Here is a 14,711-nt window from a genome sequence, read left to right as displayed (position 1 = left end):
TGTATCTGATAAAGGTCTTATATCTAGATTATATAAAGAACTCTTAGAAATCAATAATAAAAAAAACCAATCCAATAAAAATGGGCAGAAGATTTGAACATGTATTTCACCAAAGAGGATATGAATGTCATATATTTCTGACTCATGCTGATCACTTCTGTTAGATGTTTTCTTTTTTTGATGATGGCACCTGGTATATGCCGAGCACTTGACAATGATGACTCACTTATTCTTCGATATTAACCCATTTAATTCTCAAAACAACCTTAGAAGTCATCATTATCCCCATTTACAGAGGAGGAAACTGAGACATAGCAAGGCTAAGGGACTTATTCAAAATCACAGCCAGTCAACGGAAAAGCCAGGATTCCAGCCCGGGAGGCCTGTCTCCAAGCTCTTCACCATTCCATGCACTTCTCATTACAAGGCCCCTGTTCTTAATGCAAGGGATTTCAGTCTCTCTGGTGCCACTCCTCAGAATGAGCTTTCAAAGTTTTATGAGTACAGGGGCATTGGATTTCAGTAACCCACAACGCCAAGTCACTGTTGTTATTTTCCTAGCCATTTCTATTGCTGATGGCTGCTATGCAAGTTTGAGTAGTGGTGGTAACTTAGGAGCCCCTTCTAAGAAGGAAGGTGATTTTCAGATCCCTTCCGACTGGGGTGCTCTTTGTGGTACTGAGAAAGGATACGTAGTCTTCTTTTAGGAAAAAAGAAAAAGTAAAAAAGAGGAGACCCTCTGGTCTGAGGGATGTCTGAAAGGTTTGTCTACTCCAGTGCAAAAGCTTTTCCTCCATAACATTTCCCAATTTCCCTATAAACCTCTTTCTGTCTTCCTACCCCCTTTTGTCTATGGTGATTGGGGTTAAAAGCTACCTGCCTGCAGCAAAATTCTCACAAAGCTTTGCTGCTTTCTTCTTCCACATCCACTGCTTGGATCACATTAGCACCATTTTATTTGAAACTACTGTTATGTATCTTGTATTGCTATAAAAAGACAACTTCTCTTGGTATTTTCTTACTCTTTAGAATTTGCCTTATTTTATAAAGCAATATTTAAATTTTCACTTAGCAAAAACTATTACATGTATGTTTAAACGCACCTATATGTTTGCATATAATCACAAACTGGCTTTAATACCAGTGCAGAGAACTCTATTCATCCAACTGATCCAACAAACATTTATTGAATACTTGCTACATGCCAGGCACTGTGGGTAGAAACAAATGGAGTAAAACATAGCTCCCATCATCGACATGGTTGAAACATACAGCCGTATGTGTTCAAAGTTGATTGTGATTGAGTTTGAAAAACTCTACTGGTGAAGGAGGTCGAGGTAGCAGGGACAGCTTCATGCCAGACTTGATGGCATGATGCAGGTGTTGAACAGGGCAACCCTGTGCCAGTAGAGGAACTAGGCTTTGAGGGATGGTTTGGATTTAGAATAATGACAAGTGGGCAGACATAAGGCAGCATCACAGATATGCAGAAGTGCATATAGTAAAAGCCCTCAAACAAATTATCCAGTTTGCGTTAACAAAGATCAAGAGCTACCAAGCTACAAGAAAAGGAGAAAAGAACGTGGGCTGGCAGCCTGGAGGGCTCTGAGTGTTGGGCAAAGAAATGCTCCATGGCAAACACACACAGACTGTAGGGATCGAGAAGTAGAAATGGACTTTACCCATCTTCCAGTGTAACCTTCGTCCAAAGTCACATGACACTGCGAAGTTTTGAAAATGCAAGAGCTAATTAAAATACCAACGACAATACGGTTGATCGAGAGGCCATCTCCAAATACGCACGTTCTCTAGAGATAAAGAAGCAGCTGAAAAAGTCCTATGGGCTCCTTCTGATGCAGACTTTGTCCTATTTTGGGGGTTTTCTCTATTTTCTTTTTGATATTTTGGAGGAAGTGTTGGCATCTGAAATTTCTCAAAAAAAAAAAAACAACAACAACAACAACAAAAAAAAAACTGCCATGCAGGTAGATATGGTCCAGGAGTCAGTTTCGTGTTCAGGACAGCATCCCAAAGTGCCTGGGCTTCTCAAAAAATTATTCTCAAGGGCCTCTTCTCCTGGAGGGGGTCACAGTTTGGAGTGGTAGGAGAGATATATGTCTATAAACACATAAAAGAATTTATAAAAAGTGGTATGAACCAAATAGCAGAGGGGATGAGATGCTAAAATTTGGCAAAGGGAGCTGGGAAATGCTTCCATGTTGAAATGACACTTGGGTTGGGACTGGGAGAGACGTGAGGGCATTCTTGCTCGAGGGCATCTCCCGTCTGTGTGGGGATGCTGAATTTGAGCAACATGAGTGGGAAGGCAGGGAGAGCTGAGAGATGAACTTGGGATGGTTGCCTGGAGCCATATTGTCAAAGGGTTTCTCCTCTATGAAGAAGGATTTAGACCTGCTTTGCAAGTCTTGGGGAGGCATTGAAAATGCCTTGCAGGGAAGTACGATAGGAGCAGTGTTTTGCGTCAACACCGGCAGCAGAGTGGAAGTGGCCCGGACTCTTGGCAGGGGCTGAGAAGGAGAGATTACTTTGGGAAGACATTTACGTGGCAATTGAGTGGCAGTGTTGTGTGGTGAAGAGTGTGGGCTCTGACTCCTGACTTCTTGGGTTTGAGTCCTGGCTCTGCCAATTACTGTCTCCTTATTCTTGTGCAAGTAACCCACCTCTCTGTGCCTTGGTTTCATTATCTATAAAATGGGGATAATAGTGGTAGCTATTTAGAGCAGTGCACCTGGAACTGGAATACGTGTACAAAGCAGCTTGTCAAAATGCAGATTCTCCATTTAGTTGGCCTGGGGTGGGTGGGGCCTGAGATTCTGTATCTCCAACAGATTCCCGGATGGTGGACATGCTTCTGGTCCAAGGACTGCATTTTCCGTAGCAAGACTTTTAATGGTTATTTTCAAGACTATGATCCTTAAGTACATGTAAGAGCAGCACCTGGCAAAATAGAGGTAGCTATTATGATTGCTAGAAATATTTCTCAGTGATTGCTTTACAAGTGCTTCATATACTAGTACGTTCTCTAAAAGACAGTGACTTGGTGCCTCAGCTCCTTTTCTGGCCAGCTACCTTCAGATGGTTAGTGCAGGACAGTTTCTGGAGAGGGGTTCAAGGCACCAAGCCCCAGGAAAGGGGGTCTGCAATTCAGCCCCAGGAAAGGTAGCTGTACATCTTACAAAAATCACTATAGCTCTTTAAGGTCTTGCATGGGATTAGGAGATAAGAATAACCTGACAGTGGCCTTTCCTCTCTGAGTAGGATGCAAGGTTTCCATGTGCTAAGAGTTCCAGGAAGAGAGGGATTATCTGTCAAGGACCCTTCAAACTCTGGGGGTTTGGGATAAATAGATCTAGGACCTTGAATGGCTCTACCTTTCTCCTTTGCAGGAGATTTTAGCTGCAGCTTTGGTATGGGTTGGAACGGGCTACCTGTTGGCTTTCTCTTAGGTGAGGAATAGTCGGGGTGAAAAAGCACGAGCTTGAATTTTGCAGAGAAATTAGGAAACGGGGACATATGAGACTGGATAACAAAGCACCAATCAATCAAATAAACTTCATAAATACTTAAATATTTTTGAAAGTGAGGTTCTGGCCAGCAAAAAAAAAAAAAAAAAAAAAAAAATGCCTTAAATCTCTTCCCACACCCTAGCTACCCATCATTTCCCTGCTTGCCCTAATCAGCTGTTTCTTCCATGAATAAGCTCCCTGTGGGAAATTGAGTGTGGTTCTCTAGCAGAGATGGCCAGCAAAAGGACTTTTCAAGACTCATTTAAAAAGCCATTACACATGGGAGAAGGAAAGATGTTTTATTTTAAGCACAAATTCTGCCAAGGAGAGACTCCTAATTCTTTGTGAAGAGTCAGAGCAGCTGAAAAGAAAAGGAAAACTCCACAAAGTGAAATTACAAGTAGCTCCAGCGATTCATGCCGGATTTCATGTCTCTGTGGCATTTCTGATACTTGTAAGGAAAAGGGGAACAGGAATTCCCCAGGCTAGAAACTTGGCTTATTTTCCAATATCTTCATTGGAAAATTGTGACTGCTTAGCTGTGTTACCTGGGTCAAATTACTAGAACTTTAGTTTTCTCACCCGCTTAATGTAGGAGATTTAAATGAAAGTCTCACCATGAATGCTCCTACTACAGCGCCTGGAGCCTTCTAGGCACTCCAAAAAATGTTTGTTGAATGAATGAATGAATGAATGGATGGATGGATGGATGGATGGGTGGATGAATAGCTAAAACAGCATGAGCTGCATTTTGCTTAGGTAAAACCCTGTGTATCTTTTAAGGGGAATTTTCACTTCCATGTTCTCCAAGACACAATTTCCGTCTCCCCTCCCAATCTTGCCAAATTTGGTGTGAGCTTCATCCCTGCATTACCTTAATGATGCTAATAGCAACCATTTATTCAGTGTTTGTGCCAGCCACTGTGCCAAGTGCTTGGAATACAGTATCTTCACAACAACTGTGAAAAATTCTTTCTATTTGACAGGCAAAGAAACAGACCCAGAGAGTTCATGTTTCTTTCTCAAGGCTAGCAAATGGCAAGGCCAGGGCACCAGAACTCAGGTCTCTGGGGGTGGTTCCCAAGGTCAGGAGGGCGTTGGAATTCTCGGGTGGTCCTCCTTTTACACATGCACTCTGTCCCCTTCCTCTAGACTGCGAGCTCCTGGGAGTCAGGTCTTTCGCTGGTCTGTGCGTTCCACTGCTCCTCATCAGATCTTCTGAGCAAAATGGTGCTGAGTACGTGGGGAATTACCTTTTAGGGTATATATGTCGATTATGCTTATGATTCGAGGAAAGCAACTTTTCTACTTCAGCCTCATGTGGAACATGTACTTATTATGCCCTGTGCACCCAGACACAAAACCCTAGGGGGTGTTTATGTTTGAATTTGCCTTCTTGGGGAGACTTTCCACAGCGGCATTTGTCACTCTTGCCTTTCTCCCATAAAGCAAGAAGTACACACAAAGGGAGAAGTTCTGGCACTGAGGAGTTAAAAAAAAAAATCATGGAAAAATTGGAACCCTTTGTTTCCTGGTTAAAACTTGATTATAGTGTGGAAAAATCCAACTTTCACCAGAATAAGGAAAACAACAAGGCAGAGGGCTTGATAAGGTTCATGTGCTTTCTATTTTTGTTTACAAGAAATGATTGCCACATCAACTTCTCATTCACTCTTCAGTTTATAGGTATCACATCTTGCTCAAAACCACTCTGTCAAGGATCCCCACTCAATTTCCAACCTTTCCTTCTTGAAACTCCCTCCTCCATTTTTTTCCATGATTCCTCCAGTTCTCCCTCTCCTGCTGGAAGAGATGGACTTCCCCAGTGCTCTGGTAACCGCCCCCCCCCAACTTCTAGGCTCATGTCCTATATGACCATCATGATTACCCCCAAAATTGGTTACCCCAAATATACTCCTAACTAGTCTCCTGAGCTCCAGCCCTGTGTCTCCAGGGGCCGTCTCCTTGCTGGATCCTGTCTTCTCGCTATTCCATTTGGCACATCCAACTCAGTGCCCCAGATTTAACTCCTGTTCTTCAGCTACCACAGCCTTAGTTCTGATCATTAGTGGTACTACTGTCTACTCTGCCTAAAGACGGAACATTAACTGCTTACCCAATTAACATAGGCATCAAATATTGATTGGGCACCTGGATGTCAGTTGTCTGAAAATGTGCATTCTCATGGGAGGAAGCCAGGAAGACACGTCCCTGCCATCAAGGAGCTCACAGTCTAGAGTGGGAGGCAGGCGTGCTGGCACAGGGGGGCAGAGTCACTGCCAAGTCCCCAGAGGATGTGACCAGAGCAATCTTCCCCTCCACCCCCAAGGCTTCTCCTTGCAGGGGAGAGCGTCCCACATGGGCTAGGGAGGTTCATAGGTGTCCCGGCCCACGGGACGATCAACGGAGGCTCTGATACCTGTAAGGGAGGAATGGTATGGGACAAGAGACACGAAGTACGACAGCAAGACAGGTTTCTGATCAAGCTGCAAAATTTTATTGAAGAGGCAGGGTATATATACCCTAAGGGTGGAGGGAGTGGCTAGTAAGGATGGGTGGCGATCTAGGATTGGCTGCTGCTGTTGCTAGGGTGGAAGGCAGATGTAGGGGGATTGGCGGTTGCTGTTGCTGGGGGTCTGGGATTGGTGGTAGCTGTTGCTGGGGTGGATGGCCAATGGGCGGCTACTGTTTAGGCGCGAACTAGCTACTGCTTAGGCGGGAACTACTGTTACTTCCTTGAAGAAGGCTAATTATAGCTTAGGCTGTTCTTGCATCAGCCCTGGCGGCCATGTTGCATGTCACCGGTATCGCTGAAGGTGAATATTATATATGCTACCTTAATTGTCCCCAACACATAGGGATTGGCTGAGTTGACGTTTGTGAACCCAATTTTCACTATTGGTCTGCACGCTCTGGAATTTGAGGTACACACTCTACCAGAAGTTTTGGTACTGGGGTGACAGGTGCCTTGGCTGTTGCCTCAAGGTGGAGGGTGACTGCATGGGAGAGAGGAGGACACTGATTAGGCCCACCAGGAAAGGAATGCATGGGGAGTGGGGGGAAAGGAGGCTTAGTACCACTTCTGATTTTTTCCCCTTTTCGTGTAGAGTCCCATATCCTACTTCAGGAAGATAGCAGTTTTTTGTTTGTTTTCATTTTGTTTGTTTTTTGTTTATTTATGTTTATTGTCCTCCCCTTAAATTTTTTTTTTGCTTCTGTTTTTTTTTTTTTTTAAAATTCAGAGCTACATAAAGCTCTGATGGAGCAACCTAGAGTCAAACTTGTAGATCCCTTATGGCAACTTAATGAAACCTTTTTCTCTCCCGTGGTGCACCTTTCCCAGACTTCTCAGTTTACTGAATCCACGAGAAGATGAGTCTGCTTTTCCTTTAAAATGCAGCACTTGTTACAAAAAGGGTCACCAGAGGATATGAAGACCGTGCCTCCCATTTTAGTGGGGTGCACAGAAGCCCGTGGGCATAGCACCCTTTGCTGGGAGCCTATGCGCGTGACCCAGTGGCTGGGGAGTCTCGGGCTTGGACCCTCAATCCTCTGTCCAGGCTACTTTTGACAGCTGGACAAATGATGAACTGTCCACTGTGTGCTCAGCCCTGCACCATTAGCTGTGGGTGGGGTGACCAGTGAGATGGGGTCCTTCCTGTCCGGCCCCACAAGAAGGGGAGCCAGAATGCACATAAGTCACTGGGGGCCCAGGCATTGTGGTCAGGTCTGAGAGAAAATCAGCGCGGGTGATGTGTACCCCAAGGAGGGAAGCGTTTCTTCCCACTCATGGGAAAGCTTCTGGAGTGTTAACAGGCCTAATTTATTGAGTCCTTACCATGAACACCCAGGAGGCCTAAATATGCACATATATAATCCTTAGCCCAGCCCCGTGAAACATAAACCACTTTTGCTTTACAGAAGAGGCAACCGAGGCACCCGGTGGAGCTGTATATTTCATTGCAGAACCGAGGTAGGTCAAACCAGAACCCATCCCTCCCCTTAACCACTGAAAGGGCCAGGACACCTTGAAGCCAATTCTCTCAAGGCTTTTGGTTCTTTCTCAAGAGGATGCTAACTTGCTCTCTCCACTCACCCCTTCTTTTCTGTCTTGACCCATGTGGCCACTCCATTTCCCTCTCTCTTTGCTGTCTTCTCCTTTAACTCTCAAAGACCACCAAGACTTTCTTTGCACCAACTCCAAATTCTCTTTTTTTCATGGCTTCTTATCTGCCTATTTGCAGCCTGCAAGCACAGAGTGACAGACATGGAGGAGCAGGGACTGACTGTCGGGTTCCTGTTCCCTGTTTGGCAATAGGTGCTTTTCTGCATAAAACAAAGCCCTCCTTTGCATGTGCTAGTGCGGATGCTTTTCTTTGGCTTTTTTTTTTTTTTTTTGGAACCACCAAGCAAAGTCTTCCCCAAGGCACCACATTTCCCCTGCATTATTGCAGTTTATCCCAGAGAAAGGCATCCAGTGACATTTGCTGCACCCTGGGGCATTTCTCCTAAGGCATCTGTAGATCCTTAGCTTTTGAATGGGGACTGCCAGGCTCTCCTGGAGAGAGTAGAGTGCCTTTTCCTATGGAGACACCATTTTGTCAGAGAAAACATCACCAGCAGTGGGTACTTGGCCCCACCCTTACATGCTGCAAAGAGAAAGCAATGAAGTCCCGGGAGCTTCTTCCTGCTTCCCCATCATTCTGGAAAGTGAGGCATATGTCCAAGACTCCCGGAGGTGGGGCCAGCAGGGGGGTCTTCCACTTGGATGGCCAGAGAGATGCTTTCCCAAAGTTTGTGATGCTGAGCAGGGAGTGGCCAGGCAGAGGAGGCAGCAGCGGGAGCAGGGATTTGTTGCAGAGCCAGGAGCATTGGCCAAGAGGGCCCTGTGGGGGCTGCTTCCAGTCATTCGGATAGCCACGTGCAAGGAAACGAAGGCTTTTGAAAGCAGGCGCCTTACATTTTTTATAAGACCGACTCCTGCTCAGGGGCAACCTCCAAGGGGTCACAGATGGAAGTCTTGTTGGGGCTGCTGTGTGTGGGTGGCCTGTGGGGGCGGGGTAGGGGGGTGGTGGTTGGGTCGTTGATGATCAGGAAATCTGACCAAGGAGGCGGGCAGAGGGAAGGAGCAGCCACAGTTGGGAGGGGCCTCAATCCAGTGCAAAAGATCTACTGGGCATAACAGTGACTGGGGGTGAAAGGGTGTAAAAAGTTCTGAGTTCACAGTATCCTGAGGGAAGGACTGGAAACCAAGATCTCTGTCGGAGGTAAGAGGGCCCAACCCTAAAGCTTCTTAGAGGCTTAGATGGAGCAGATAAGAGAAAAATCCTGAATCCCAAGCTGGAAGTGTACAGGTGGAGACTGTGAAGCAAGAGAAAATGAACAGGGCGGGTCGCATGCGTTTGGGCATTTCTCTTCTCTGCCTCTCTCTTTTTGTCCTTTTCCTTTATCCTTCTGTTTCTCGCTCTGTTCGGTGGGCATCCCTTTTGACTGTGAACTCTTCAGTTTTGTCTTTAGGATTCTGAAAGGGGCTCAAGTCTGACAGACAGCAGCTTCATCGGGTGGGTTTGGATTCAAAAGCCAGAAGGCAGCAAAAACATTTCTAACTCTCAAGGTCTGATGTCTGCCCCACTGGGACACATGTTCTTGATTGTTGGGTAGGAACCATCACTCATACATCAGAATCATTTGTAATTAGCATCTTAAGGTTTTAATCCAAATGAAGTAATTAAAGCCTTTGCCACCTTTTTTTTTTTTTAGGGGCTGACTTCTTCCTAGTTTCATAGACATTTGCTTGTAAACCCTGCTTTCTGAGCTAGGGATAAGTTCCTTACAAATTTCTGCAAGCCATCTTGTCCCCATTCCGCTAGGTTTCATTAGTAACACTGCTTTAGTGAGCTGGTTCCAAGAAAATCTGTGTCAATTCAAGCTTCCTTTTTTGCAAAAAGAACAAAACAACCGATAGCTGATTGTTTACTATTTATTTTATACTCCAGAAAAAGAAAGGAAGGATGGAGTCAAACTGTTCAAATGTCTTTATTGTATTTAAATTCTCTCTCTACTGACAATATTCTAATCAGCCCAAAACCCTAAGACTTGAGTATCCACCCTTGGGTAATTTATAGCAAACAGCAAAGAGATTTATGAAATAGTGATTCCTAAAACCTCAGTCCCTGCCTTCCTGCATCAGAACTTCGGTGAGCTACTTGCTACTTTGAAGAGGAGGGTGTTGCACTAGACTTAGGCCAGCCCCCCGGAAGGCACACACATTTTCCTTAGATCCTCCTGTGTCTGCCTCTTCGTACTAAAGACTGTGAACTCCTTGGGGGCAGGGACTGTTGTCTGGGCCACTTCCTATCCCTGCACCTGGCCCATAATGAGTACTCAATAAATGTCAGTGGAATGAAAATGCTTTGAAAATTCCACCATTTCTAGGTTTGACGCTTTGGTTTCTGGCTTCAGAGCATATTCATTTTCAAAAGGTTTAAATGCAAAGAGCAGCTTTGGGTCCTGACCATCAGTAATGGCACTGACACGGCCCTGGCTGAGACTCCTCTGGGACTCCCTGGGGGGGGGAAGGCAGGCTGGAGCCCGCCAGGAAGCACTTTCATAGTCTGGATGGCTGAAGGAGAACCTAGAAGTCATTGAGCCCCCAGCCCCCCTAATTTACTTGCGTTGGAGGGCAAAGGAACCCAGACAGTTTCAGAGTTTCTGCAATTTTTTTTTTTCCTCAGATACTCTGGCAAAAATCAAACCTCCAACACAACCTGGAGTCTTTGCAGTTAAAGCCCGAACTAATGGGCAGACAGAGAACCAGGCTGGGGAGTTTCCCCTTTCTCAAATACTTCTTTGTACTCCCAAGGTTTTTCACCTTCCTTTGCTCAGAGGATGAGAGAGAAGCGGGATCCCTGTGCATGTCTCATTAGGTCATTAGAGAACGGATTCTTTCTTTTGCCGTCTGGATATGTGGGCAATCCTCTGGGGCCTGTGGCAGTGCCCGGGGGATGCGGGAGCAGCCTGAGTTCCCTCCCAGAAGGGGGACTGTGGGGAGAGGGCCTGGAGAGTCTGAATGGACTCGGGGACCTGGGCTACTCTTGGCCGCACATAGCTAGCTGCGGTTTCAGCTGCACTTCTGTCCAAGCCTCCAATGGGCAGAAGGCGGACTCGAGCTATTGACAAGGTGCTAGAGAGTGGACATCCAGCCTCAGACCACAGAAGCCTAGGTTTGATAAGAGGACCAAAACTCATTAAAGTCAAGTTCATAGGAAAAAGACACATGGGGTTCCCTCCACCGTCCGTGATAGTTGGCCTTGAGAAAGCCAGGTCATGGTGGAGCAGGGCTGGGATGGGGTGGGATGCCTAAGCTTAGGAGCTGGGGCTCACCCAAGAGTACCTTCTTCCAAGTCACTTCATTCTGCCTTCACATCTCTGACCTGTTCCCGCTCCGTCTCTGGTCACTACAGCAGCTCCACCACTGACCTGAGTCCCAGGACTTCCTGGACCACTGCTGACAGCAACCATCTCAGAGTCAGGGGTCTCAGAGAGAGAACAGAGAGCTAGAGCTGAGCTAGCCAGGAGGAGGGAGGGCTGACTTCCCGGAAGTGGGAGGGGCCATGACCTTAGCCCTAGGACAAACCAGGTGGGCAGACGAGCTCTGGGGAGACTTGGCTGATCCTCTGTTCATGGGCCTGAAATGTTAGAGCAAAGGAATGAAATGTTCCTCTTTATTCCCATCATTCTTAAGGCAAAATAGTGAGCCTTGAATCCTGAGATGAGAACGTCAGAATGAGGAGAGTCTGCCACAACTTGCCTCACCCAAACGTGTCTAGGTAGCATAGCAGTTGACAGTATCTACGCATTCATTTTGACGGTTGTGACTCTTTGTACACACACACACACACACATACAATCCCAGATTAAAGGCCTCATGCTTTTCAAAATGTAAAATCATACAGTCCATAGTATATGCCCAGAAAACAAGTGCTTTATTTGATGAACTAAGCCCCATTAAGGTTTTACTATTGATGATGGACATAAAATATGAATAAAGTTCCACCTTGTCCCTCAATACTTCTGGAGTTTCTTCACTGGTTTGATGATCAATTTGAGTACCCCAAGAAGCCCTTCTGTGAATTTCCACAACTGGGCATGGTGCTTAGTGTTTGCAGGTGACTGTGTGAAGAATTAAAGTGATTTTTCAGACCATCTAGGGAATTTATTTCAACTTGATGTATAGAAGAATATGACATTTAGAAATATGAGATATATTTCTTAAAACAAACTCTGTTTGATAACTAAGAAGCTCATTATGCCCTGGCTGGGAAATACAAAAATAAGGTTTGAAAGAAGACTGAGAAGAAAGAGGAATGTCAAGAACGGGGACTCCCTGGCTGCCGGAAGGAAAGGTTGGCCCAGGGCTCTGGTATGGCAGGAAATGCTGTAATGGGGCTACTAGAATGGTCCTCTGTCCAACATGGAATGTTCTTGGGACAATGTGGCATAGGTAGGTGTAGATGTACCCAAAGAAAAACATGATTACACGAATGATGAGCAGGATCAGTGTCATCCTTTGTAGTTTACAGCAGCACAAGAGAGAGGAAGGGAGGAGGGAGATTCATCCAAACCCCAGTAGAGACAAGTGAGTGCAGCTACATAGGAAGGCTTCTAAGTGCTCCCTGACTGGGGGAAGGAAGCTCAAAGACTTAGTGAGGATGCAGGAGGAGACAAAACCCTAGCCATGCAGGATGTTGGTGACGACCACACTTTGTTGGATTTCAGGGTCTGGGATTGTCCTTGCTCTGCCAAGTGTTTTCAGGGTGGAAAAGAGGGCTCTGAAAGATGGAGTCCTCTGCCTGGGAAGGGGGAAGATGGGTGAAGGCTGGAGCCCAGGTCTGTGTGGGCCACTGAGCCAACCAGTCATTGTCCTTGGGAGGGGGCAGTGCTGACTGATCCACCCAGGAGCAGGATCTCCCTTCCCCACTCGCTTACTTCTCCCAACTATCCCTTTCCTACCAGGGTGCAGTGGGCTCCCTGCCCAGGCTTAGCCCCATCCATCACACCATCTGGTCAGCAATAGGAAGTGAGCATTGCTGGGTAAGGAGGATCAGGAATGAGGTTGAGGGAAGACAGCCATGGAAGGGGACATGGGCTGAGCTCTGCCCGTGCTCAGCCTATCCTCCATTAAACTTTTCCGGGAGTAGAAATTCCCTAGTGCAACAGAGCAGCCAGCCTCCTTCCAGCCTCCACAGGAGATGTGGGGCATGGAAGGGGCCTCTCGGATCAGTTCAAAGTCTTTCCTAAAGAAGTCTAGGGGAAATGCCTCATTTCCTGGAGCATCACATTTGGGTCCAGCTCATTTTGGAGTAGCACAGAGGGAGGGCAGATCCCAGTTTGGGAAGGACTCAGGATGAAGGAGCAGAGCCTCTTTTTTCTCCATTTCTGTGGACCAGGTGACATGAAGCCCTTTCGGGCACTGCTGCTGTCCTGCTCACGTTTTGTAGGATGAAGAGACCTCTGTGACACCTTGCAGAAGGGCCCTGCAAGAAGCAACTGGGTTGGGAAGGGCTATGCCCCAGGGACTTTAGAGAACCCAAAATTTAACTGGGAATGGACACATGCTACATGGAGTTTGCTTCTTTGGGATTTTTTAGCTTCTGCTATGTGCAGGCTGGAGGAAAAGGGCTAGGTGCTTGGAGGAAGAACAGAGAGGTGCTGCTTGTTGGATTTGGGGGTGGATGAGGTGAGGCTGTCAGAGTCTTAGAGGAGGGACCAGCGTAGAGCTTAATCTTGGGCCGTGTGGGGGCCAAGGAGCCACAGGAGAACTTGTCGTAGCTGAAGCTTAAAGTAAAGCATTCCTGAGAACTTCTGGCAGGTGACAGGATATGAAATGTTTTGGGGGATGTCAGAGCCCATTGACAAGTAGGTTCAAGTAGGAGGGCTCTGGGACAGGAGCAGGGTCCATAGCCCTTGCGTTCTCATTCATGGCAGGTCACATCAAGTCTGCATTTCTTAGATTCTCTTTTCCAAACCATTGGTAACTCCTCCCTCCCTTGCAACCCGTTTCAAAATGGCTTGAATAGTTCTTGTCAGGTTGCCCGTTCTGCAGTCTGCAGTGGGCAGGGCATCAGCTCTCTGAAATGCTTAACAACTTTGTCTTCCAGACGAATTTTACTATGATTCTGTCAAATTCTATAATGGACCAGTGTGCATATTAATTAGCATTGCATATCCAAATGGGATTTGAATGAGTTACATCATTTTCATCTGCTTAGTTATTCCTCCAATTATCCCTTTTTCTTTTATTTCACCTTTTATGATTTTGAAACTTTCTTTGCTGTAAGTAAATCACTTTAGTTTGGAGGTTGGTAAATTATCTAGTGATTATTTTGTGCAATTACAGTGGAATTCTGTTAATGTATTATCCAACTGTTTCATAAGGCTATAGGAATGCAATTTCTTTGGTAAATTTATCTTATTTTCTTCTCAAATTGCAGTTCCTGGCATTGCTGGGCATACATTATCTAGAAAGAAGCATGAGCTAGAAGATGAGCTAGATGATAACTTCTAGCCATTGTGCTGTGTCTCCCTTTTTGACTTTTGGCAAGCTGTGTAATTGGTCTAAGCCTTAGTTTCAATAGTAAAATGGGATTATGATCCATTTATTCTGTCTCAATATTTAGATTTGGTTTGGAGAATGAGACATACATACAAACAAAACTGTGCCAAGGTCTGTCACTGGTGACACCATGATTTAACCTTTGGTAAGTTTTTGTGCCTGAGATGCCTAATGTTTTCTTCTCCATAATTGATGCTGAGGGGAAGCATGTGGATTCCTTACGAGTGATGGATTATGACACATAACTTCCTTGGTGCCTGGTATTGCCTATGAATACCTGGTATTGCCTATGAATGCCTATCTTTTCCTATGATATGCATATCAGACACGTTCTAACCTTCCATATCTTGCCCCTGCTTTGGTCTTGCCATAGGCTTGCTTGTGCCTTTGTCTTCAGCATGTGAGCTGGTTTGACTCTATTATGTCTCCCACAAAAGCCATGTTCTTTTAATCCAATTTTGTGGATACAGACTTATTATGGGTGGGATCTTTGGATAAGGTTGTTTCCACGGAGATGTGACCCACCCAATTGTGGGAGAGACCTTTTGATTAGATTATTTCTGTGGAGT

The sequence above is a fragment of the Choloepus didactylus genome, chromosome 4 (assembly GCF_015220235.1).
Source record: "Choloepus didactylus isolate mChoDid1 chromosome 4, mChoDid1.pri, whole genome shotgun sequence".
NCBI classification, from domain to species: domain Eukaryota; kingdom Metazoa; phylum Chordata; class Mammalia; order Pilosa; family Megalonychidae; genus Choloepus; species Choloepus didactylus.
This window is presented reverse-complemented; position numbering follows the sequence as displayed.